Source organism: Python bivittatus, unplaced genomic scaffold, assembly GCF_059951505.1.
Source record: "Python bivittatus isolate LINGU-HERP-01145 unplaced genomic scaffold, Pbiv_v1 ctg000780_np1212, whole genome shotgun sequence".
In the NCBI taxonomy this organism is placed as follows: Eukaryota; Metazoa; Chordata; class Lepidosauria; order Squamata; family Pythonidae; genus Python; species Python bivittatus.
Genome location: NW_028277108.1, coordinates 847603 through 872960, shown reverse-complemented (window position 1 = coordinate 872960; position 25358 = coordinate 847603). Strand labels below are relative to the sequence as shown.

Below are 25358 nucleotides of genomic sequence, written 5' to 3'. Positions count from 1 at the left end.
TGTAAATATAATATATTCAGTCACTGTAAGTGCTCTGGGTGAATCCATGGCCGTGAGACCTTCCTTCCCTCACCACCACCACCACCTCCTTGTTAAAGGTTAATATCATGCATTTCTGAAAATCTGTAGACTCTCTTGCTTGTGGACTGCTCATTATGAGATAATTGTCTCGAAGATTTGCTGAAATTGCTTAAATATTAAAAACATGCCCCATATAAGCAAGCAGTTTCCAGGATTTGAACATAAATGCTCAAAAATATAGGTTAACTGATAATGGAGACTAAACATTAAAGATTAAAAGTTATGAAAAGTATCCAAAATACAGACCTCCCATACCACATACCTTGTTTTGCATTTATTAAGTATATACCTTAATTAAACAACAGGGAAATCATAATGTAGATTAAAATTGCTGTCAGGAGACCATGGTCTGGGCAAGTCACCTCCAATTTTGAAATCATTCCATCTATTTCTGATGTTCGGTCTCTGGGAGCCATGTCCTATGTAGTAAAAAAATGAAATATTTACAGATGAATGGAAAGATTAGCAGGTAAAGTTTGCAAAAGGAGAAGAAAATATTGAGAGAAAGAAAAGGGTGGGGCATTGTAATGAGGACTGAGGAGGTTCACTGGCCCCGAAATGCTAAGAAAAAGAACAAGTGGACCAGCAGCAGGATTCCACATAGCAGCTTTCTGCAATACAACTCAAATTCAGAAACAGAATCACATGGACATATAAAGGTGCCTTGTGCTCTCGGTCACGACCATTGGCCTAATTATAGTCAACCGGTCAGCCGTGATTCTCAAGACTACATGAACAGTAATCAAATGGTAGGCATAATTACTTTGCATAATTATATCTGGCTTTCTCACCTTTGAGGTCCTTTCGTGGTTGTGCCTGGGATATAATGCATGCAAGGAGCGTGCTATGTTCCCTTTCCATAAAAGAAGGTCCAACAAGCTTCACTGAAGAATCCAGACATCCATACGGTTAAGGAAGCAATCTAGGGCTTTGTGTAAAATAATTTGATTGCATGTATGTCCATTGGCCTTGTAGCAAAAATTCACTACGATTAATATCTACTTTGAGAAGAACACATCCTGGAAATGACCAGCAAAGGAGACAAGATATAAGTAATAGATATAGATTCTGTATAGCTAATAGTTTCAAGGAGGGTATTATCAGGGCCGGATTAAGGCTGGATTAAGGCCCTAAACACAGCCCAACAATAATGCCCCTCAACAGAAGCAAACTTCTCATGCCATGAGACAGAAACAAATGTGATATCTGACAACACCTTCAGACCAAACTTTTAAACTAAAGTCACTCTCCATGCCAAAAAAAACACTTTTTTAACAATGCAGATTAAAGCTGAACATGGCAGATAAGGACAATTACAAAACAATGGACCCAAGTTAAGTATGGCAGTGAAAGAGTTAAGGGCATGAGAGCTGGAGAAAAACCCCGTGGTACCCTCCTTCCCTTAGTGTCCTAAGCACTCACTTACGTTGCTTAATGGTTAATCCAGAGCTGGCTACCAGGTTTACACTGCAGAAATCCAGATGACTACTAGATGGCAGCAGAGAGTTATATCTAATGGTTTTTGGATGTTTGCAGACCAGGTATCTTAAATGCAAAGTACAATCCTTAAAAATTGAAGCATCAAGTGTAGGGAATCTCTTCTTCCACAGATTTTTCCATCTGACCTGCATGGCCTTAACCAACTTCCTTTACGTAGCTGTGCTCCTCTGTTCCCTTCCTCTTCTACTCAGAAAAGGTAAAAACAGAGAGGAAAGCTGGGTAGCAAGAAATATTTTGAAGCTGAGCTTTCCAGGACTTGAACCAAACCTTGAGTTACCCAGGAAGGAAAAGATAAATAACAGAATAAGCTTTCAACAGGAGGTCGTTTTCAAAGTACTCCAAGTATTTTGAGCATCTATCTCCATCTTTATTTACAAGTCACTGGTAGATGTGGGATGGATGGTCCCACTACCAATGGATTCACAGTTGCCGTATATGTATGGCAGTATGACAACCATACCCAGCATGTGGTCCTTAGGGGCTATGTTGCATGACTTAGATGAAGGAATAGAAGACATGCTCATAAATTTGCAGATGACACAAAGCTAAGGGGGGTGCTAACACCCCAGAAGCTAGGCTCAAGATTCAAAAAGATCCTGATAGACTTGAACATTGGGCCTTATCCAACACAATGTTGTTCAGTGAGAAATGTAAAGTTATGCACGTGATGCACAGGTTAAGATAGGCAGGACCTGGCTTAGCAGTAGTACGTGCATGAAGGATCTGGGTCTCTTGGTAGACCACAGATTACACATGAGCCAGCAACGTGCCATAGATGCCAAAAGAGCTCATGCATCCACAGAGGTATAGTGTCAGGATCGCAGGAAGTGAGAGCTCTGCTCTATGCTGCTTTTGGTCAGACCACAACTAGAATACTGTGTCCAGTTTTGATCACAATACAACAAGGATGGTGAGGAATGGAAAGAATGCAGAGAAGAGTGACAAAGATGGTAAGGGGCTCAAAGGCTAAACCCTAGGAAGAGCAGTTAAAGGAACTTGGTATGTTTAGCTTAAAGAAGAGAAGGCAAGGGGAGACACGATAGCCGTCTTCCAATCCATGAAGGTCACAGGGTAGAGGGTGTGGATTTATTCTTCAGAGCAACTGAAGGTAAGACAAGAACCAATGGGTGGAAGCTTTACAGAGGGAGATCCGTACTTGAAATAAGGAGGAATTTCCTGACTGTGAGAGCTATTAAGCAGTGGAACAGCCCGCCTCCTGAAGTTGTGGGTGCTTCATCACTGGAGCTGTCGAGAAAAGATTGGAGAACCATTTATCTGGGATAGTTTGAGGATTCCTGAAGTAGGAAGAGGGTTGGGCTAGATGACCTCCAAAGTACTTTCCAACCCTATGATTCTAAGCCTGTTTCTAGATTTCAAAAGCGTTATTATTTCTTAAAAATAAACATGATGGGTAGCTGCTACAAGTATATCTACCTTCACAAAAGAAAAGTCCCTATCTTTAAAAAGCAGGAGAAGCAGCATCTGATAAACTACAAGATAGACACTCTGACATCAATACCTTGCAAGACTCTGCTACAGAAGATCCATCTCTCAGGACCTTAAAATCAAGGGAGAAATTATCAATAGTCAGGAACAAATTTTGCCAGATCAATGTTCTCATGCTTTGAGCCAGTACCTTCTTTAGATTGTGTGATGAAATCAACAAAATATATATTGATTTCAGGAAAGCATTTGACAGTGTACCTCGTGACATTGATTAGCAATCTAGCTAAATGTAGGCTGGATAGCATAACAATTAACCTAGCTTGAAAATCATATTTAAAGAGTGCTGCTCAATGGATCCTCATCAGACTGGAGAAAACATCAAGTGGGTGGCACAAGGTTCACTTCTGCATCCTGTACTCTTCAAAGTTTATGTTGATGAAGAGGTAGAGAATTTATGTTGATGAAGAGATAGAGTATGGATATCAAACTTGTAGATGTCACAACACCGAGCACTATAGGGTGACCACATTAAAGTGCTTTCCTCTAGTTCTTGGAGCAGCTGAAGAGTATGCTGACATACCGTACATTGTCCTTATTACTAAACCTTATTCTGCCTCCATAACAAGGCCAGGGAGTGGTGTTGCCCTTATAGTTTGTAATGTGGGACAAGATCAAGGATAGCAATTGGCATATTCTTCTGGCTTCATCTGCTCTGTAACTAAACATCGCCAACTGGTGGGAAAGCATCCATCAACTGTTCTCCTGACCTGGGGCTGGAAAGGAGACAAGGGATGACAGATGCCTAGACTAGCAGGTTTAGCCACTGTCAAAACCTGTTCTGCTTCTCCACAAGTGTTCGGTACAGGTACATTCAAAGGGCAGGGTTAGTGCCATTCTGGAATTTCACAATTATGCAATAGTGGTAAGCCTGCATGCAAAAATAGCTTGAGGCAACACTCCCTTTGAATGCACCACTGCAAAACCTTATACTATATTATAACCCTAACACCTTGCTTTTTATGTGTATATCATGTTTGTGGAGGTTAATGAGGCAGTTGCCCTCCAGGGCTGGAGGGTGGCAGAAGAATCTGGGATAGCAAGGGAAAGAGGGGGGAGCCAACTACCTACCCATTGAACTTGGCAAGAAGAACTTTGTTTTCTGTCTGTTCTCTCTTTTCTCTGACCAGGCTAAATGGAAGTCTGGTCAATTTCTAAATTGAGATTCCTAGTGCCACCTTGTACTTCACATGGGAGATCCACTTTCTAATGTGCTGACATGAACAGGCTCAAAGTCCCTCTCAGGATCCTCAGAATATTAATTTGAATTAAGATTTCAATCAGCTGCTGAAGAGAAAGGGGGGGGGTTGTGTTGAAGCAGGCACACTTCTTTTCAAAACTGCCTTGCCTTTGAAACAGACAAATTGCTCACTCTAAAAGGCCAGTTTTAGCACCGGAAAAATAAATAGCATCCAAAAGAGTAACCACTATTTGAAACTGAGCTATTTGGTTCCACCTATGCCATTGCACATTTAACTTTTACCACTGTCATCCAAGTAGGGCTTATTCAGAAGCGAGCCCCTTTAAATTCCATGGAAGATGGGTTTCAGCAGTAGAAACATACTGCAGGATTATAATATGGACAGGCAAACTTTCCCATGTATAGAGAGTCACAGAGGTAGCCTTGGAGAAAATCTGCAGAAATGGTGATAAAAATAAAAACATGCTTGAAGCCTGAAAAAGAGAGAAGGTGTGAGAAAGAAGCTCAGACTGCCCCCCCCTCCAATTCTCTGGGGGAGAAGAGGGAGGTCAGGGAAAACATAGTCAACCTTTCAAGATTGTGTTGCTATGGCCAATCTCAGTAGACCAGTGTTTCTCAACCTCGGCAATTTTAAGATGTGTGGACTTCAGTTCCCAGAATTCCCCAGCCGGCACTGGCTGGGGAATTCTGGGAGTTGAAGTCCACACATCCTAAAGTTGCCGAGGTTGAGAAACACTGCAATAGAATATAGTTCTGATCAAACTTGTGCAGTCTGTTTCCTGGCCTGGCCTACCTCAAAGGGCTGACAACTTTTGAGTTTTCATTGTTCATGTATCAGCAGAAAACAGCAGCCAATACAATTATTTATTAAAAGCTTGTGTCAAGCAGATTGCTCTGGAGAAGGTCACCAAGCAGCAATATGAAAAGGCCCTATTCATTTAAAGATGGGAAGAGTTGGAGCAGTAGATGATCTCAAAGGTTGGCAAGTTCATTTAAGAAAAAAAACAGAGGAGATTATTTTAGGTTCCTGTTTCATTAGTATCAGATGCTTGGATGCCATTTAAATCCATATGATATTTTTTATTAGGCATTGATGATCAGAGAAAATAACAGAATGAGATTAGAGGTGTTCTCCAGAACGCAACCCCACTGTTGCATCAACACAGTGACAGTGCTGCCAAATGTCTCAGAAAGCATTGGGTGGGACAAGGACTATCATCAGCACACTATACCCTAACCGGAATGAAATACGCCATAATATTTCACCACCTTGAGAGCAGCATAAAATGAGGCCAATCCTTTTTTCTACCTGCTAGCAATGTTTAAATCACAACAGGAAAACAAGAGAGAAAGACGCTATTCTAGCTGCAAAGTTGATTCTTTTAAATTGCCATCTTGTTGAATGTTCTGTTTCCAGATGGAGGGAATCAAAAGGAAGTGCTGAGAAAGAGGAAGGTGAAAAAAGAAGAGGAGGTAGGATTGATTGGTGTTTTAAAATGGGGAAACAAAAGATCAACTTTAGATGAGGTGGGTTATAGCTACAGAATGAAGAATTAATTATTAATGCAAGGAAACCAAACAATTTATTTATTTATTTATTTATTTAATTTGTACAGCTGTCCATCTCAACAAGCGACTCTGGCTGGCCATACAAATCGTATCTCCAACATACTTTTCTAGAGTAAGACAGAAACATGCAATTCTAACTATGCACTGCTAATCCTGGGCAGCATGATTCTGTTTAGCAACAATAGGAACAGCAGTTGAAGGTCTACACTCTCCCTATGTACATTCTGAAGCTTAGACAAGCTGGTGTCCTCCAGGGAGATTGGATGTCCTCTCCCATGGCCAAATACCAAAGGGCATGGGGGAGATGGGCAGCATATAAATTTAATAAATAAATAAATAAAAATAGATAAAAATTTGCAAGGCAGTGGTTGCTACTCCTGTTCTTCTAATAGTCTAACAAGGAGTTCATGGACCCAATTAAGCCTACCTGGAAGGATGTTAACTTGCCATGACTGCTGAGCCTGTATGGATTTTATTTGGGAAAAGAAGTAGATGGAAAATGTTCCTGACCTACATTGTAAGTTCTGGCTGCTCTTTGCCCTCTAAAGTACTTCTCATTTGTACTTCTAGGAGCACAGAGTCACCAGGCTGCACGTTAACCCAGTTTTAAGCCCCTAATACTTAGTAGTATTAGTAGTAGTAGCATGACTTTTATACTTTAACAAACGCACAATCAGAATTGTAGATATTTTGTTTATTGGTATCTGCTAGGCTGGGCATGCTTCAAAAATAATTCAGAAGAAATGTTTTCAAACCTGCACAAACACAGCACTTCTCCACTGTTCATTAAAGCAGCCTGATGTTCTTCATGCTCCTGCAGAGACAAGGGGAAAAAAATTCTTTCTGCTGCTTTCAGGAATCCATTCCATTAAGTTAATGTGACTCTTAAAGTAACAATACCTTTTCCAGGTATGGACGGAAGCCAGAAAAAGAAGTCACACTGCTTTACCAAAAAGCAGAAAGATGCTGCCTTTGCCCAAAATGTAAAGCATTTCTGAATCTTGTATAGCCCTAATATCACATAAGAACACAGGTGTCCTGCAGAAAATGAGCATAGGTATGACATGGATGTTTATCCATGTGGATGCATAACAAAATCACAGTATTTAAATCGGTGTTGTCCAAACTTGGCCACTTTAAGATGAGTGGACTTCAACTCCCAGAATTCCCCAGCCAGCATGCCCAATTTCACAAGGCGCTGTTAATCCCCCCCCACCCCATTTTCTGTTGATGGTGTAGAAGTTAACAGTCATATTATCAACATTTAAACCAAACACTTTGTAAAGGAGATAAATATGCTAAAGTTAATTCAGTTCCAAAGTAGATTTACTAACTCCTGCATTTGCATTATTTTTTCCATCGTACTGTATTTAAAATGCTTCACGTTTTCTCCCCTTCATTTAAATTACAGTGACTATATCAGCTCAGAGAGGAACAGTGTCAAATTGTTTTTTTTTCCCTCCCCTTTTAGGAGATGATCACTTACATGGATATGTTTTACTTTAGTTATCTTTTAAATATCTCAGTAATTTCATTCAAAATCCATTTCTTGTCATCTAAACCCATGGCTAGAATTAAATCCTGACTCCATGTGCATTCACAAAGAAGTTCAGATCTGAAGCACATGAAACAAACAACAACTGAGAGATGTAATGTAAAATTAAGTATAAAATGTGAAATATGTATTGCACTGTGTGTGTGTGTCTGTGTGTGTGTCGGAGTCAGGGTGTGTGTACTATGCAGGCAAAGATAAATAGAAAGAAATGTAAAAGACGGAGCAAATAAGTTGAGGGTGCAGAATATTCACTTATTCAAAACGTAACCGTTTATCAGAGAACCTCAGTTTCATTACACTGATTGATTGAACTCCACAATTTCATTTTGAGAGTCATGAAGCTGACGAGGCCATTGCTTTGTTCTCTCTGTTTCTCTCTTCTTTATCTATTCCTGTCATCTTTTAAACCATAATGAATGTTTTACTTGATAAAAAGGATAATGATCATTCCCCAATGCCCAATAAATAAAATTCCCAGCACCAAGATGAACATAGAGAGACTAGCCGCACATTACAGAACAGCATAAGTGTGCTATTAGATGGAGAGGGATGTGGAGAGCAAACGGAGTCACCTCAGTGTAATTATGCGTAAAAGCAACCTTGGCTGTAAATTGGCCCTTGTGGAATACCTTGGAACTGCACAAATACTGGTGACTTTAAAGGTAATTGAGACCAATCCTACAACACAGAGCTATAATCTTCTCATTCCGCCAAATCCCTAACAGGCAGGTTGCTTAGGAATGCCCAGAGCAGGGAAAACCAAATCTGCCCTGTCAAATGTTGTTGAAATGCACATCCGAGATGGCCAACAGCAAAGGATGCTGGGCGTTGTAACTCAGCAACAACTAGAGAGGGACACGAGCCGCTTGCCCACAGGAGCACAGTTGTCCTTTCTTGTGGCTGGTGTCAGAATGAGGGAAGCAGCCTTGCAATGTCGCTCCACAAGCTCCACCCCTTTGAGGGCACGGGTGCAACTTCCCCGTGCATGTTGGAAAGAGTTAGGGTTAGGGTTAGACTTGCACCAGGAAACAGCTTGAATCAGTCCAGCTCTGTAAAGGGATTTAGAGCTGGCCTTGGGGGACAGGGAAGGAATAAGTGAGATGTCAAGGGGGAACTTGCGGAAAAAGATCCACCGTCCTGGGAAGGAGGAATAAAAACCCTGCCTTGTTTTGCTTGGCATAAAATGGAGTAGAGAGAAAATGAGATAGACTTTCAAAATTCTGTGAGGCAGCCTTATTACGGTAAAGAGCGTTCCAGGAATGACTGCCTGTTCGTTAACACAGCCAACTTCGAAGGGCTGACAGGCTTCTTAAGACAGCCTCTTTTGGCTGCTGCTATTTCCCCTACTTTTTGCCTTAAACCGGTAGTGCTCAACCAGGGGCCTTCATGCCATTCCTAAGTGCCTTGGCCAAATTGTAATTTTTGATGTAACAGAAATTATTCTGCTATTCAGGGACTAAAAATAACTGGCTTTATCTAAATATTAAATACAAATGAATTATTTTGTTTGAGGCTCATCCTCTTCTTTGCTCCTGTTCCTACTATTGCTTGGAGTGCAGAGACAACACAAAGGAAAAGTGAGGCCCTCAACTGAAACGATGCGTGTAATAACTACCTGGCAAAGCAAGGATATAATCAATAGCAAATGGCGGATTGTGCCATTAAGGAATAGAAGGGCACCAAAGTTTCCTATTTGGTGTCATATTTAAGAAGTTATAGATAGATGAAGTAAAAAAAAATTGAATAATGCAAAATAAGCTTTAGTGATAATGTATGGTGTCAGTATGATTTGAAGGACATATTTAAATAAATAAGGGTTATTTATTTAACGGCCCGTTTTGTTTTGTGGATTTTGTTATTAGAGTATTTTAGTCCAGGCTGGCTCTTGATTTAATGTTTTAACTGTTTTTATGGCTTTCGTTTTTTAGTTTTGTGCACTGCCCAGAATCCCCTGGAGTTGGGCAGCCAATACCCTTAAATAAATAAATAACCAAATAAATAAATAAGCAAGCTATCTTTTACCCACTAGATATCTTGTGAATCCGACTCCTTTACAAATCTTCGTTTTATCCACTGAGTTTCTCTCTTTTTTTAACAAATTCTCATGCCTTTGGGAGCCTAATATTTTGCTTAATTGTCCCAGCTCGGTCAACCTGTACAGGCAGGGCATGTAATTGTTTCTGTCCAGGAGCCAAAATACATATCAAAAGTACTTTGAAAGGTAGGAGATAAGTTTTTACTTTGCTTTTTAGAGAGGACATTGATTTCAAGTCTGGTATAGTCATTAATTGCTTTCAAACATCTTTAAAATGCCAGTTACTGCATTCCATCTGTATATTACCAGGAGTCACATCATAAGTGAGTAGAAAGTGAGTAGGAATGTTTGAAATCTATTATAACTTTCTCCTGAATCAGGCAGTGTCTGTCAGCAAATGATGACATTTTTACAGGGCTGCTTATCTCATCATTGAATTAATGGTCATCCACGGAATCTCATTGTTTTTAATATCAATGGATTTGTATCAATCCTACTAGCTTATCTAGCTAATATATCTATGCGTGCATATGTGTATGCCAGTTTGGTGTAGTGGTTAAGGTATCAGGCCAGAAACCAGGAGACCATGAGTTCTAGTCCCACCTTAGGCACAAAGCCAGCTGAGTGTAATGGACAGAAGGAATAACCTTGAGGAACAGGAGGAAGAGTTGCTACCAAGACAACAGCCAGATAAAAGAAATCTGAGTCCGGGTCAGAACTGTAATCTGAGTAAGCGTTTCAGACAAAACCCACCCTAGTTCTCATGAAGATAAAGAGAGGAAGCACATTCAGACTTGCAAGATTCTGTTGCTGTAACTTCATAATAAAAGTATTATCATTCATGGTTTCCTAGTCTGGTCTATCTAGGAGGTCTGACACTGGGTGACCTTGGGCCAGTCCCTCTCTCTCAGCCCTAGGAAGAAGGCAATGACAAACCACTTCCAAAAATCTCCCATGAAAACGACAGGGACTAGTCCAGGAAGTTGCTAGGAGTCAGCATTGACTCAAAAGCACTCACATGCACACACACACATAGTTTAGATAGGTGTGATTATATATTTATATATATATTATTTTAAAAATATGAGTATTGTGAGAGATGCAAATACCCAACTGCATATAGACTTGAAAAAATACTGTCAAATAATTTGCCTCAGAGTTGCAAACCAGTCCTCTAGTTCTCTGATTCCTTTTCTGAGTCAGATTTAGTGAATTCAGAAGTGAACTCTCCTATGCCACTGCTGATGGTAAGACTAATCTGTAAGAAATTTTTGGAACATGTAAAAACAGGTTGTCTTTTATCTTATATGACAGGATCTACAGGATCTCCATTCCATCATTAACATTTGCCAGACAGACAGTATGTATTTAATCCAATGCATTATAGTAAGGAAATGTATATTGTATCTGTGGCAAAAACCATGACCATTTAGAAATGCAAAGTTATCTGCTGCAGCAATATTTTAAAAGCTCTTTTCCTTATATTACCGCCACTGTTATTTTTTATGAACAACTGCATTAGTCACAGAGCTTCCACTATTAATTAATAGTTGCTATTCTGTATCTTTAAATGTCATGTGTAATCTCAACTCTAAATAACTGTTGTCTGAAAAACTTTTCTAAGTTTTCAATCTATTTTAGTGCCAACTTAGTCCTGAAGTTTACTATATATGGTGAGCCTTGGATTCAATGTAAAAAAATCGGCAAGGGAGAGGGTATAGTAACACTAATTAATACCTCCTTTTCCCACACCATATACTTAAACTAGTGCTTCTCAAACTTGACAACTTTAAGATGTGCAGACTTCAACTCCCAGAATTCCCCAGCTAGCATGTCCACATATTTTAAAGATGCCAAGTCTGAAAAGCACTGCAGTAAACCCTTGATTTCATGGGAGAGAGTCTGTTAAAGAAGAATGTCCACTAAATCCAAATGGGATTTTATACATATGTAAAATGGCAGATGGAATGAAAAATGAAAATACAAGGGTATTTTATATATTTTATGCATGTTACATGTGCATAAAATGGCAAATGGGATTTTCCACATGCACAAAAGCATAGAGTGTATAGAAAAATTGTGTCTGTTGCATCTGAAATCTGCTAAATCAAAGTCCATTAAATCGAAGGTTTACTGCAGTTGTTAATTACAATAGGACAAAAGGTCCCATTGGTGCCAATGCAAGTTTCTTTATTGTTGTCTCAGGGGAACTTACATTCATTGAAAATTGAATGGGGTGTGGGAATTCAAATTAGTACCAGTCAAACGATGAAAGCTTTTTCCGTATGTACAGTACAGCTAGCCAAAGAGGAAATCTGCATGTCTTATTTCAGCAAATATTATACCGTCCTTTGTTTCCCTAAGCAAGAGAAAACACCATTTCATAATGTGGTGCCACCCACTTGAGATGGGACTATAAATCCTAACATTCCTAGCCAGTAAGAAAAATGCATATAAGCCAAAAAAATAAACATGATTGTATAACAATGAGCCTAAACAAGCTGCCCAGAGTCACTGGGAATCGGGCGGCATATAAGTTTAATTTCTTATTATTGTTGGTCGCACAGTCAACCAGTTGTTTAGACTGGATTTGGCATTTTTATCCACTTAGTGAGTCCTTTCCAAGGACCTGGGATAGGCAGATTTGTTGTTTGGTGTTAAAGGTATCGTCGCAGGATGTAAGGTGTTCCCGATAAACAGCTGATGGTGATTTTGTCAATGCCAGTGGTGTCCAAGTGGTGCTCCAGACGCTTGGGGATTGCACCCAAGGCGCCTATTACTATTGGTACCATTTTTGCCTTCTTTGCCATAGTCGTTCTCCTTCTATTTGCAGGCTTTTATATTTTATGATGATGATGTTGATGATGATGATGATGATCATCATCATCATCCTCCCTTGCCATTTCATTATGTTGCACAATATTTTTACACTAGATACCATCTAGTCTGATATTGTTTTACAGAGTCTAATCCATTTTTTCCTGATTCTTAAAAATAGTTACCAATGTAAGAAAGCTGTCATTCCTTTTCTCAGATAAAAGACAAAACCCAGTCAGAGCTCAGCTGCAGATGGGAATGTATTTATATGTGCCCTTATTCAAAACTGCCTGATGATTAGCATCGTTAAAAGAATATTTCATCTTTTAAATAGCAGTTCTGGAAAACAGGGCAAATTAAAACCAGCAAGTTGAGTAATTTTATTAAGTTACGTTTATCTAGCTTCCTATCATTCTTCCCTCTTTCTTTTCTGTTCTTCCTGTTCTGCCTTTTATTTTATTCTCTCTCTGCTGCGTTTGTTAGGCAGTTAGATTTTCAAATAGTGCTTCTCTTTTGAAGTGCTAATAGGAGCACTGGAGCTTCCTTACAATTTAAATTTGTCAAGTTTCACTATTACTCTGTGCTTGGTTTTTGTTATTTTTAATTGTCAAGAGAAAAACAACACAACAAAAATGAATCTTTGTGAGTAAACACTAAGTCTTGGCAGGTCCTGCTGCCTTCAAGGGGTGATCTTTTCGAATCTTGCAAGCAACGACAGTTTTGCTAAGTAACTGGGAAGAAAGTCATCCACAAAGTCAGGGGCTTTATATAATGTGGATGGAGCTGAAGATTCAGAACTGGCTAGCAGATAACATATAGTGGACATAAGGTCTGTAGTTAGAAATTCCAAATTGGAATCCTACTTCTATTATGAACTAGAAGAAATAATAGCATAAGAGCCAGTTTGGTGTAGTGGTTAAGGCAGTGACGGCAAGCCTTTTGGGCTCAGCGTGTCAAAAATTTGGAAAATGCCTAACTTGATTTTGCCAGCATGTCATCCCCATGCCCTTGAACAAAAGAGAAACAATTCTTTACACCAGTGTTCCTCAACCTTTGCAACTTTAAGATATGTGGACTTCAACTCCCAGAATTCCCCAGCCAGCCATGCTGGCTGGGGAATTCTAGGAGTTGAAGTCCCTATATTTTAAAGTTGCAAAGGTTGAGGAACACTGCTTTACACATTCATTTTAAATGAAGCTAATAGCAGCACTGGAGTTTCCTTAAACACAGTCCAATGTGTGGTGCTATGTATTAAATAAAGAAACGTCAAATAATTACAAAAATGAAATCTGAGTAAAACAAACTCAACTTCTTTGGTAACTCAAACAGGGAGAATAGTTGTTGTCGGGTGTTGGTGAACGCTGGTGTGTTACCCAAAGTGTTGTGGTGTGTCACCTTTGACATGCATGTCATAGGTTCGCCATCACTGGGTTAAGGCATTAGGCTAGAAACTGGGAGACCGGGAGTCCTAATCCCACCTTAGGCACAAAGCCAGCTGGGGGATCTTGGGCCAGTCACTCTTCCTCAGCCCTAGGAAGCAGGCAAGGGCAAACCACTTCTGAAAAATCTTGTCAAGAAAACTGCAGGGATTTGTCCATGTAGTTGTCAAGAGTCAAGATTGACTCAAAGAGACTAAAATAAATAAAAGCATACTTCATATAAATATATGTAAGGGACCAGTTACATTTCCTGTGACTTCCAGTTAAAAATATGTAGGAGGGAAAGCCCTCTGTTTAAAGTCTAAAGTCAAACATAGACAATAGATGTGCAAGCAATTTAATGTGGTATAAATAAGAAATGAGAAGAAAACTCTTTGATTTCATTATGTTATTGGCAACTTACCCAATTTTCATTTTTCAAACCAATATGTGATCTGATATGCAGGGGTAATTAAAAAAATGGCACTTTTCCAAATGTTGTAATGCAAAAATGCATATATTAAGGGAAAGTGGACATCATGATATGTAAGTTAATGAAAATTACACACAGTATTTGAAGGGGAAACAGCTGCCCACAAAAAGGTATGAGGAAAATACATACACATTTTGGTATGGATTTTTTTTTTAATTCTCAATCTTTGAAATGTTTTTATTTTTTTCAGCCAGTCCATAAAAATACCTCAGTGGAGCCTACACAAAACCAAAATACCATTTTTATGACTCCCAACAGTGTCAGTAATGGCTTTTCTAATAAACCACCATGAAACAAACCAGCTAGTTACTGGATTATTATGGCGCCTTGGTTGCGTGAAATGGCTTTAATGTTCTTGTAGTTCGACATGACACTGTCGTGAGCTGCCTAGGATTACATTATATAAGATGGGCGGCCATACCGATATTTTGATACTATATATAAATATGATAAATAAATATTGCAAGTAAATAAACGGCAGCCATTAGAATGTGAGGAGCAAAGGCTTCCTCCAGCCTTAGATTTCTGCATTTGATGACATAAATAATAAAGGGAATCTCTTTCTCCAATCACTGTGATCCAAGACCTTAAAGAGAGTAAGGAATTTAAAACAGGAGAATTACCGGCAGCCCTATCACAGCTTAATTGATGGTATAACGTTCCAGATACATTTGCCTGTGGCTCCTAATTCCAGTTGCCAATGTGGACAGAGAACTAAGGCACCTGTAGACCAACCTCTCTGAGGGTGCTGGATGGGGAAAACTTGTATAGCATTTTTAACACTGTAACTACATTAAAGTATTGCTACCTACAAAGCTAGCTGTCATTTGTTCTGTTCAGCACCGCCCGTGGCATTTGGTCCTTTAAACAAGTCCTTTCCTTGTAACTCCATTGACTTAATTGTGCTGCTACAGCAGAGGATTCATATTCACGCCGTACCACAGCATAACTCTTGAATGAGCGATTCTTCCAGGAGAAAAGCTACACAATAGTTATTTATATGTTAATGCGTGCAGTACTTTGGGGACTTATGGATTAACTATAAACATGTGATATTATTAAAGCAACTATCATGATATAAAGTTATGACATTAATTACCGTCGGCGGGGAGCGCAAAGGCGGTGTCAGCAGCTGCAGCTGAGGAAACAAGACGTGTAATTCAGGACGGTGGGATTCTGCTAATTTTCAGATCCATTCGGCAGCTCAAAACAGGCTGCACAGGAAAATGGAGATACTGTGAATATGCAGTGGTCAATTTATAAGGGCGCTGAGACTATTTTCATTTGTTAACCCTGGATGCCTTCAGTCCCATAGTAATCATGCTGCATAATTTCAACATTTTCAAATCTCTTCACCTTTCACTTTTGTTTCGTTTTGTGATGTAACATTATTCTTTCTCATGGATGTGCCTCTTTGAAATTTGTTTGCTGCGGTGCCCTCCTGTGAGAATCTGGGCATGTTAAAATAATGTTAATCAATGGGGGCAGTATACTTTTTTTTTTTGGTAAATAAATAAATAAAACAATCATTTGGGGGGAAACTAAGCAGGGTTTGTGTTGAGGATGTGTTTTTATAGTGAGCCTCAATGGGATTGGGCCAATCTGCAAAATAAGTTAGGGTATTTTTCAACTCAATGCTATTTTAAAAAATAATGGATTATACCAGTGTTCCTGGTGGTTTCCCCTGATAGGCTAGACCCCAGCTCCTGTCACCCTGAGTCAGCTATAGTTAGAGAAGGTAGCAGCTAAAACCCAATATCATATTGTACAGACTGGGTTACTGCCTTAAATGTAGATTTCACACTTGCTGAAACAATTATATTTCCTCTTATATGGTGTGTGCTAGGCTCAGCTAGGATCCACAGAAACACAAACTCAGTGTATTACTTTACTTATAAGACAGAAGTGGCCTTACAAACAATTGTTTTCAAAATGAGCAGCAGACTAATTGAAAAATGATGTGACATTTCTGAAATGGCCCCTGATTTGACAAGGGATGTCAGATTATTTATCATTAACATTAACCATTTGAGACAAGCATAGATCATTTCAGAAAATGCGTTTGCACTGGCATGCTCCCAGTGATTCCAGTCTGTCACTTTAATATTAATAAGTTTCTAACTGGCTGCATTTGTTTGGTGAAAAGCATTTCTTTATAAATCAGAGGTCAAGGATAATAGTACTTATAATTACCATAGAGACGTTTTTATAGCATTTTAAGCATCATGCTAAAATATTGCTATCTCCAAAGCTAGCCGTCATCTGTTACATTAAATAACACAAGTGTCATTTGGACTTTTAAACAAGACCTTACCCCCTAATTTTACAAATCCATTGACTGATCTTTCAAATACTGGATTTATGTACATACAAATGGAAATATAAATCATGTCAAGATTCTACAATTATAACATTCTTATCTATTTTTTATTCTTTCAATGTGTCCAATAACCAGAATTTTTTGGCATTTACGGTATTTTGTATGGATTTGTTTTGCGTGCCAATTTCACCCTTTCCTGGATCATCACACCCTTCTCATAGTCATTCATGCCTTAGTCAACTCCCTCTAGACTCCTGCAATAGACAGGGCTCTGCCTTTGAAAACCACTCAGAAACTATCAATAGTCCAGAATGCCACAGAATAAGTAGTTATGGGCACTCCTTGGTCCACCTTTGTGACACCTCTACTTCCAAGCTGCATGGACTATCAGTTGGTTTTTGGATATAATTCAAGGTACTGGTTGTCATCTGTAAACCCTTCATGGTTCAGGGCCTGCATATTTACAGGACCAGCTCTCTCCAAATAATTCTGCCCTTCCAATAAGATTGAGTAAGGTTGGCATAGTCTGGACTTCCATCAACAAATCATAGCCATCTTATAGGACTCCGGAGGCATGCCCTCTCTACTGATGCTCCTTTCCTTGGGAAGATCACAACCCCCAAGATCTGTCTGGCCCTGACCCTGCTGACCTCCAGGAAAGCATTAAAAATTTGGCTTTCCCAGCAGGTCCTGAGCTGGAGTGGTTTGGAACCCATAAGAATTTTATTATTTTTAATTTGTGTTCCTCAATGCGTTATTATTATTTTATTGGTTCTTATATAGTGTGTTTAATCATATCGTTTGCTGCCTTGAGTCACTTGCATTTAGGTAGCCTTATGAATCAAATCAAATAAATAAACATGAACATCCATATGCATTAATAGAACAAAAAAGAGAATACATAAAAGTCATAATCCTACTGTAATGTAGATACTTAAATTCAGAAGTGACTATAAAAATATCTGAGATATGTGGAACGTCTCAACCTGATACTGGGGGGAAAAAAACGTTGGGCACCGTGATTGTTTCTCTGGGAAAGGTATCCCACAAGCAGAAAGCCAAAATTGACATGGCTCTGTGTCTTTTAGCCTTGTCCAACTTGATCCGACCCAGCTGTTTGGGACTAGAACTCCTAAAATATCCAGCTAGCACAGTATTTCTGTGATGGAAAACGAAAGACTGGGCAAGTATACACTGTACTTGGATGTCCGCTGTACTTTAAGAAAGATGGGTCAAAGTTATCTAAATCTATTAGCTTTATCTAGATTACATCAGAACTTAATTTTAGAATTCTAGAATGGTATATATTTGGAGTGGATTTTTTTTTCATCAAATTCCATGCCTGGCTGTGAATGTTTACTAATTTTACTTCAAAGTAGGGACAGAAAAGAATTTCATTTTTAATAAGAGTTTGCAAAAGTCAAATTTCTTGGTAATTGGGGATGAGAAAAAAAAGAGACTTACAGAACTCTTAATGTGGGAGAAGGAAAAACTGAGTGGGAGAAGGTTTTGATTCCATTTAACAATTCAGCTAAATTTGCAAACTAATTTATTTGAAATAATTTTTAAAAATACATGTAAACAAAGGCAAGCTATCAAGATTGTCATGTCTGCTTCAAATGTAAATGATAATATATCACATTCTTATACATGCTTACTTAGAAATAAAACTATCTTTACTGTAACTTTCTGCAAATGAATGTTCTGTAGCCTCAATTTCCCCACATTTGTGCAATATCTTGGGTTTTTCTTGCTTTGTTTTGTTTTTTTGCCAGATTCTTAGTTATCCAATATTTTGTCCAAGCACAGATTGTAAACTTGTTCCCAGACAGGATATATTCTCAATAAACAATACTTCTACCTTATTTAAGCTTCACTTTCTTCCCCTATCACTGACATTAGATACTAGCTCAGAATGGCTAGATTCATACAGCACATTGATCAAAATGTGCCTTGGTTGTTAAACCTAAGCATTGTAAATTGTAAATGATGGGTTACAGCTTAGCAAATATATGAGTTCAGCCAACTGAAGCTTAGTCAACAAATATATAAAGCTATAGGTGTCGTCTATTACCTCCTATGGAGATCAACTTGTGACCCTTTTTTAAACAAGCCTCTTTTTGTCAGCATAAACTGCCATGTTTTTTTCAAATACATGCAAGATGAATTTCCTTCCTCGCTTCTTTCCTGATTTAAATCTTGACTTATCTTTCCTCTTCAGAATTATATTCATGTACTCAACATTTTAAAAAATATTCCATTTCCAAAGAACACAAGGATTTTGGCTATTTTATGTTGCAATTAAAATCTTCTATTCTGTCCAGAACTGTGGGGCCACTCGACTGATTTTAAGCCCCCAAACTAGAACTTCAGAAATTAGTCTGATTTGTTCTGAGTTGATCTAGGTTATTTGATCTCACTTCTTGCCCAGATCAGAAACAGATTTGTTAAATTGGGGTTTCAGTCTCGAAAATTATGAGAAAACAATATGGGAAAATACAAACATTTGACAGGATTTTTCGTAAATTAGTAAAATGGAATTACATTTGTGGATAAGCTAGAGGACTATGAGAAATTGTACCAGTTTTCACTTATATGCTTGAAAAGGTTTTAGACCTGCATACCTTGAAATCTTATTTTGAGCCAGCGTGAAGTAGTGGTTAAGATGTTGGATTCACAGCAAGGAAATTGAGGTTCAAATCTATCCTCGGGCACAGAAGGGTGACATCTCTTTTGACTCTCTTTTGGCCCACCTTAGCTCACAGGGTGGCTGTGCAGGGCAAAATGGGAGGAGGGAACACTCTCTACATCACCTAAGCTCCTGAGGAAAAGTTGAGATATAAGCTAACAAATAAACAAATACATTTTGATTAAGAGAATTGAGCATCCTACTGTAGGTAGGGTAGAATTTTAGAGAGTGACTCATGAAAAATGAGCAAAGAGCATAGCTTATGATGTTGATGCATTTGGTAACTGAGGAAGGACCTTACAAACTGATTTTATAACATAACAAACAGAAAACATTCAGAGCATTGCTTCTTCAATTATTTCCAATCTGTTTACCAACCTTGGCCATAGAAAGCATCTGTATTTTTTTTTAGTGGAATAAAATATTTTATCTCTGCGTGTTTGCATGTATGTGTACTTTCTCTGCAGGGTCTAACCAGGATATCCTGGTGTACACATTGCCTCTGCATGTGGTTTGCTTGTGTGTATAGGTGTGACTGTGAGAATTTGATTAAGGTGGGAGCGTACGTGTTGTGTCTACGTGTGTTCCTGTTCTCCCTTCATTGCCCAGACTGGCCCATTTTTTATTTCAATCTTTCTTTTGTGGGTTTCTCCTGCCATATTAAAGTTGGTTCCATTCTGTTCTGTTTTCAGCTATGTTCCTGACAGACAACATCCTGAACTCCTTTCCATGAAAGAATCAAAAGCATAAGAAGATGGGTTAATCTCCCAACACCATGAATGGAACGTAGCACAAAGGAGAAAGAGCTGCTTGGAACAAGAGTGAAAAGTGGGTGAAGTTATGCTAATGGCAGAATAAAAAAAGGGGGCTGGGTGGGATGATGAATAAGAAAAAATGTGTATAAGAAAGATCGCTAGGAAAAACAAGGGTGAAAAATGATATGTAAAAAAGAAATATAGTGGTAAGAAACATTGTGCAAGAGAACAAGGAACAGTTAAGATTAAAAAAGGCAGAAAAAAATGAAGAACAATTTGATGGAAATTAAAAAATAATGTTTTAGGCAGGGGGTGAAGAGGGCTAAAGAAGAGGCTTCCAGCAGAGAGAATGGGATTAAAAATAAAAATGATGAAATATTTGGAATGTAGCTGAAGTGAGAGAATGCTGGAAGGAGTCTTTTAAAGAACTATACTGTCTCTACTTCAGCTGAAAGTATGAAAAACAGAAACACAGCTGGGTGTCACTAGCCACTTCATATTCCCAGATGAGCTCACTTAGTGATGATAAAATGCATTAAGGAGGGAACAAACACCTGCAGAAACCTTAGAGCTTAAACATTATGGAAATACAGTAGTTCTGCAGTATGACCTTCAAGGCCAGATAACAGATCTTGGGGAAAAAAATCCTTACGTACAAAACCTGATTGCTCGGATAAAGCAGATACTCCTCTATGGCGCTTTTATATATGAATTGGGAAATATTTTTTTCCTTGCTGGTGAGATGGTTGCAGAAACATTACTTTGGAAAATCCTCTGGATCAGTCAGTCAGGGCAGGGTTTTGTGGAACCAGAGTGAGTTGGGATACACCTGTTCTGCCTGGAGGGAGTGAATATCTGTTCTAAATCATCCTGCTCCATGTCTGAGCTTCAGCCAAACCCAATGCGCACTCCTAGTTCTTTCCCTGTGATACAGTTAGGCTGATCTCCAGAGATCATCAACAGAGAGCCTAACAATAAGCATTGACTTTCTGGATCTTTTCATATCGTAGCAAATATTCCTTATCATTCCAGCACTCTGAAACCATCCTTTTATTGCTTCTCAAGTCCTTACTGAAAAGCAAAATACTCTATTTAAAATATACATTACTTTTTAACCCAGGTGAATCCCTCTTTGGGGTAAAAATATAAGGTGTATAAGATATCTAATATAGGATATGCTTGGGTCAATGTTCCTTTTGAATTTAGCGTAGTTTAAGGTTAAGCACTTGGGATTAAGCCCCACTAAATTAAATGGGATTTATTTTGAAGATGCATGTATAAAAAGCATGCATTCAGCTAGGTTTCTAGGAAATCAGTTTCGTTGAAATTCCAGATTTACAGGTTTTATTTATGGCACGACTGGGGTACGTCTGCTTGATAGCTGTAGCTAGACTTCTCTGTAGCATGATGGCTTAGACTGGAGAGCTGTGGAATATTGATTGTAATACTCAGAGGAAATAGAAAGGGACAAATGAGCAACATACATTAAAATTGTAAAACTGAATTATTTAAAAACACTGCTGTGCATCTAATTTTCCTCAAAGTAACTTTTCCCAAAGTGGGATTACATGTAACAATTCAAGTATTAAAATACAGAGCTCTATGTTTTAATGGTATAAATAAAAGTGAACATTTAACGGCAAATGTCTAGTTGGGCATTTCCTTTATATTAGAAAAAAAGTTTTAAAAAAACAGAACTATAAAAGACAAAAATAGGCAAAAATCCTCCGAGAGCAGTTGTTCCCTTGTATCTTACTTTATTTTGCTTTTCTACTCTTTTATAATAGGAGTGTGTATACGCGGATATATAGGGAGGCATTAAAATTATGTATTTAACTTTTTATATAGTATAATAAAAAGTAGAGTACCATTTAAAGGATCGCACTTGCTTAGCATAGCCAGAGTCACAAAAAAATCTAGTTTGTCACAACAGAAAAACATACCAGTTCAATTAATTTTAAATAGTCAGAAATGCATCTGGCCTTGGGACGGGATTTGTTCTTTTTTCCTTACATATCAGGAGACGGATATTATGGTCAAGGCAGGAGTCTGAGGGAATGAGGAACTGTAATATTCAGGACTGGACCAAAGAGTGAAGGCAGTGGCGCAGAGCAACTACGGGGCTGATCCTGCTAGTTTGGACCAGAGTGACAAGTTATTAAAACTACAAATCAGTTCTGAGGCCAGAGCGTTTCACACCTGATCAGAGCCTAGTCTGTGGGATCTGCAGACAATTATCATGGGCTAGGTCTCCTAGCAAGGGAAAGCTTGTAACACTAGGCTATGCAGGATTATTACAAATAAGATCTATAGAGCTTCCTCCCAGGGTTATTAGTGTTTATTTCTTAATCTAATGTCCCAGCAATAGCCAGAGAGACTCAAAATACTAGTAAATGAAATGACAGGTTAGCTTCTGCTGAGCATTTTATGAGCATGTGCGCTAGAGACAAAAGGCATTCAGTTCATCTCAGAGATTAAACTTTCAGATCTTGGGAAAGGTGCTGAATCCCCCAAAGTGACCATCTCGGCAACGCTCACTAACAACAGTGCATCCTCAAAACCAGGCAGAAATAAAGTTCATTATTTACTAGGGAGTCAGAAAATAAGAACAGCTGAAGCATATTAAATAAAGATGGAGCGATCTCTGTATGAGGTAGTTTGTCACCGCTATCCATTCCTACCAGAACAAGCCACATTCTGGGCAAGCCAACTGAAGTCAAACTATACATAATATCTGTGGCAGCAGTAAGACTACAGGGGATAGTTGGGGGGCAGAAATCACCATTTTCCTTACCAGGTAGGCCCCATCTCTTAGGGTAGTGATGGATGGAGGAACAACCCTTGGAGCTACCTGTATTCTATCCAATATCATGGCATTGTGGAGAAAGTAATTTCTCCCAATGATCTCTTTGCTGATAATAACTAAATGGAATGGTGGCATCCTGCCATTGTTCTGATAGGAAATTTCCTTCATGGTGAAATTTGTAGCTGGGGAAGATGGCTTTCATCTAGTTTGTTCTCAAGTGATGGATGGCATTCCTTATACGGTGTTAAATCAAAAAGCTCACTAGCAAAGCATTCGTCATATATAATGATCAAGCAGGGAAGTTTTACTTACCCAAATGTCTTATTTCCATCATTTGAGGGACAGAAGTTCTAAGTTCACTTTTTGGAAGCAAGTTCCTAATAAACTGAAATGCGATTTATTTCTGAATAAACATGGGACAAATCTACTACTTTATTTCAGTTTATTCATGCAGCATACAACATATTTCCTCAAGTTATTTTCCTGGTTCTAGACTCTTTTTTTCAGACTGTTTTTCCTACCTATATAAAGTGCTTGTGAATGTGATCTAATAGGTAAAGGCAAGACCTCAAGTCAAAAGGGAGAGCTTAAGAAGTAATATAAATTCTGTGGGATTTGTTCTCAACTAAATGAATAGAGATAACATTCTTTAAGACAAAAGGGGTTCCCAAAGAAATGCACTTTTATGCTCAGACAAACATGTTTTTTTTAAAAAAAGAAAGTTATTCCAATTTGCAGACAGGGGAGCTTTTGCCCTTTAAAGTCCTATGTCCCATTAGCTACAGATATCCTGGTCAGGATGGATGGCAACATTAATAGTCCATCTAAAGTTTACTTCTCAAGACAGAGAAATATATTTTTAGACAAGAGACTAGTAATCTTTTCCAACCCTGATTGTTCTTACACATTCTAACATAATGACATGTACCCCTTCCCTAAAACATGGGTGAAATCTTGTGAAGTCTCATATATGATCCTCAAAAGGTTGAACCAGAACATGAAAATCTCATCAGAGATCAGTATTCCCACATAAATGCTTATAGAATTTTCTATGAGATCACTAGAATCTCTTGTATTTTTAATCCTCTCTAAAGTTTTGGGTGGAAAATGTTTTGTTGTATTTTGGAGAGGGTAAGATGTTTATGAACGTCTTACTCTACTGCTCTCACTTAAATTCCTTAAATCATAGGTTTGCTTCAGCACTGAGGGCATTCAGTTTCTTACTTGTCAAGTAAATTCAAGTTTATTGCTGAATAATCAATCCTTACAACATGCCATTTCCTGCATCATAAGAAAGGCTGTCATTGTCCCATAACTGGAGATACTAGCCCAAGGGAGTACAAATATTTATTTATTTATTTATTTTATTTATTTGACTTGTCCCCGCTCATCTCCCCACAACGGGGGACTCTGGGCGGCTTACAACAAACTATTATAGTTTCCTTGCACTCACTGGGGATTACTAGAAGATCATAAGTAGAAGGAAGTTGACCCAGTACAGGAGAACATAGGAGTCTCATTATACTGTAGCCTGCAGGGCTGTTCAAACTGAGTCCAAGTAGGCCCAGATGACACATATAGTAACACTGCTATCTTCTCCGTGGGTGGCTAAATTAGCACTACCTTGCCAGTCTCAAAGCCATGGATCCAAGAAACCTTAAGAATGTGCTAAGGCCCTTTCCTGTTTCCATTATGATATGTGTGACTGGGACAAGTGTTCAGCTTCTGTCTGGGAAGAATCTGCCATTGATAAATAGTCAATGTTTTTCACCTGTCCCCAGATTTGTTATAATCTGGTGTCTTCCTCATATATAGTTGGAGGAAAGGGGAGAGAAAATATCAGGCTGCCTGCAAGTCTCCACGTCCTGTTTTTGTACACCATGACTGCTGCAACTGAAGGCACTATTTCCCACCCTTCTGAGGTGGAAAATTGATTAAAACAAAAGGCTTAAGCATCACAGCACAGTTATATAGCAAGGAAGCTCCTCTAAAATCCATTACCCAAACCCAGCCCTTGACATATGGCACATGGGCTTACCCACTCGGTTAGCATTGGCCCCTCTCTCCAATATATTTAGTCTAGCCCTCGTGCATTCAGAGATGGTCCATCTTGTTGTAAGACAATGCTGGTTTAACTATCAAAACCATTGTGAAGATCAAGTGATGAATCTTTTAATGCCACACTGAAAGCTTAAACAGTGTAGAAGAAAGACTTTTAAAAAGCTACTGTGAGCTTAGCTGTACTGGAAAGGAGGCTTAACTTTTATCCACCTACCAGCTTGTTCTCAAAATCAAGGAAGTGAGATCTCAATAAAAAGTCTCTCTTTAGATGGTGCAGAAACTCTGGTCTACTGATTTTTCGAATGCTGTAAGTCGAACGCTGTTTGGGTCGGAATAGCAACGATACGGATGGATCGGATCTATTCCGTCCAGCTCGAACAGTCGCTTGCCGGCTCTACGCGGGAAGTAAGATCTCTCGAACGGAGTGGCGTTTACTTCCGAGTTAATATGCAAAAGAGCGGGCTGTGAAATATCCCCGCACTTTGCAAGGGTGCTTATGTAGCCGCCCTGCCTCGATATGTTCTATCGTCTTTAGCCTGACACCACCGGGAGCAA

The 25358-nt window shown here is 38.8% G+C and overlaps 1 long non-coding RNA gene across 1 annotated transcript; it reads right to left on the bottom strand.

The window, feature by feature from the left end:
* Window positions 1–240: 240 nt before the first annotated feature.
* LOC112540216 (uncharacterized) lies at window positions 241–25188 on the bottom strand. Its single transcript, XR_003084276.2, has 4 exons — window positions 25018–25188; window positions 6610–6668; window positions 873–1100; window positions 241–500 (listed from the first exon to the last, which is right to left on the bottom strand). It is a non-coding gene; the product is annotated as an uncharacterized LOC112540216 (long non-coding RNA).
* Window positions 25189–25358: the final 170 nt, after the last annotated feature.